This window comes from Schistocerca gregaria, unplaced genomic scaffold (assembly GCF_023897955.1).
Source record: "Schistocerca gregaria isolate iqSchGreg1 unplaced genomic scaffold, iqSchGreg1.2 ptg001053l, whole genome shotgun sequence".
Lineage (NCBI taxonomy): Eukaryota > Metazoa > Arthropoda > Insecta > Orthoptera > Acrididae > Schistocerca > Schistocerca gregaria.
In genome coordinates this window covers 102,501-105,000 of record NW_026062399.1, presented here as the reverse complement: position 1 = coordinate 105,000, position 2,500 = coordinate 102,501, and positions in this window count along the sequence as shown.

The following is a 2,500-nucleotide window of genomic DNA, read 5'->3' as shown; positions in this document are numbered from 1 at the left end:
CACGCGATCTAGTGTACCTAACTCAATTTGTCCCTTAACCTAACTCAATTTGTCCCTTAACCTAACTCAATTTGTCCCTTAACCTAACTCAATTTGTCCCTTAACCTAACTCAATTTGTCCCTTAACCTAACTCAAGTTGTCCCTTAACCTAACTCAAGTTGTCCCTTAACCTAACTCAAGTTGTCCCTTAACCTAACTCAAGTTGTCCCTTAACCTAACTCAAGTTGTCCCTTAACCTAACTCAAGTTGTCCCTTAACCTAACTCAATTTGTCCCTTAACCTAACTCAATTTGTCCCTTAACCTAACTCAATTTGTCCCTTAACCTAACTCAATTTGTCCCTTAACCTAACTCAATTTGTCCCTTAACCTAACTCAAGTTGTCCCTTAACCTAACTCAAGTTGTCCCTTAACCTAACTCAAGTTGTCCCTTAACCTAACTCAAGTTGTCCCTTAACCTAACTCAAGTTGTCCCTTAACCTAACTCAAGTTGTCCCTTAACCTAACTCAAGTTGTCCCTTAACCTAACTCAATTTGTCCCTTAACCTAACTCAAGTTGTCCCTTAACCTAACTCAAGTTGTCCCTTAACCTAACTCAATTTGTCCCTTAACCTAACTCAATTTGTCCCTTAACCTAACTCAATTTGTCCCTTAACCTAACTCAATTTGTCCCTTAACCTAACTCAATTTGTCCCTTAACCTAACTCAAGTTGTCCCTTAACCTAACTCAAGTTGTCCCTTAACCTAACTCAAGTTGTCCCTTAACCTAACTCAAGTTGTCCCTTAACCTAACCCACGTTGTCCCTTAACCTAACCCACGTTGTCCCTTAACCTAACCCACGTTGTCCCTTAACCTAACCCACGTTGTCCCTTAACCTAACCCACGTTGTCCCTTAACCTAACCCACGTTGTCCCTTAACCTAACCCACGTTGTCCCTTAACCTAACCCACGTTGTCCCTTAACCTAACCCACGTTGTCCCTTAACCTAACCCACGTTGTCCCTTAACCTAACCCACGTTGTCCCTTAACCTAACCCACGTTGTCCCTTAACCTAACCCACGTTGTCCCTTAACCTAACCCACGTTGTCCCTTAACCTAACCCACGTTGTCCCTTAACCTAACCCACGTTGTCCCTTTGCCTAACATAGTTCACTGCTCGGAATCTCTGGTGTCGTTGTTATCCTCATGTAGATGTCTTGCGAGTGTTGCTTACTTTCCACATATTCCTGCTATCCACTGTCAATTGTACTGCAATAGGACTATATCGCCGACCCCCCCCCTCCCCCCCCTCTGTCCCCCTCTGTCCCCCTCTTTGTGTCTCTGTCCTCTCAAGCTGGTCGGTCTGGCGTTTGAGTGTTAAATGAGCCTCGCAGCTGTTCAGTTGCATTCAGATGTCGACGCCCTCAGTGTACGTCGTGGTATGGTCTGTGTCCATTGTCCGCTGATGTCGTACGCGTAACCCACACGCTGTACCGATCATCGGTCGTTACGTACAGAGTGAAGTAGTGTGATACGTGTGACCGTACGCTGGCTGTGCCCAACGGTGTCGAATCTCAATTTCCATATGTTGTGCTTGATGCTACTTGTCTCGTCTCCCAATAACAGCTAGGTTGCACTGTGGTACGCCGTAGAGGCGTGTGGGAGGAACGTACGAACGCATTGTATGTCACCCTGGGTCGCTGGGGGTGGTGGTGCGGTGAGTCAGGTCAGGTCAGGTCAGCGTGAGCCGTCTGATGTAGTGACGCGTGTATTCCGACTTTGTCGTATTGCCTCACACAAAGTGCTACCCTGGTGGACCGCGTTCCATATCTGGGACATGCCGCAGATGCCGGTTGACAGTGGATCGCGGAAGGTACATCGCATACGTGCGCGGGCCACCTTCCACGTGTTCTCTTCTGCACATGTCGCAGTGTGTATGTGGTCTGATGTAGCGTGTCGTGACACATGACATCCTGGCATGCAAGAATTGTTGAATTCGCAAATGTAGGTGGACATCTACGTTTACTGCCCAAGATACGCAAATGAACTGGAAATCCGTTGTTGAGCGGTTGTTCACGCTGGAGGTGAATCTGTGATGGCGACGATCGGTACAGCTATTAACCGGTTGTTTCAGCGGTACCCGCCACATCCACACGCGTGACTAGGCCCATGTGGGTATGAAGCGATACGCGGCGGTGGCTTGGTGGGACTGTTCCCGGCCGGTGAAGGGGGGCCGCCCGGCGTGTTGGCCGCGCGCTGCGTGGGCGCACGCGCAACAGGCGGCTGGTGGGGGGCGCCGAGTGGCAGGAGCGCCAGCCGACGGGCCCGGCAGGCGGCGCAGCTACGCTGCGGCGCACCCTGCACGCGGCGCCTGGCGGCCAAAGTTGGTTCAGCCGAGCCCGGTGCGAAGCGCGGTGGACATCTGCAGTGTGCTGGTCTGATTGAGGACTGTGTGCGTTGAGGATGCGCCGCCGCCTGGCACTCGGCGCCGCGACGCCGTCTGCTGCTCGGTCGCCCCAGC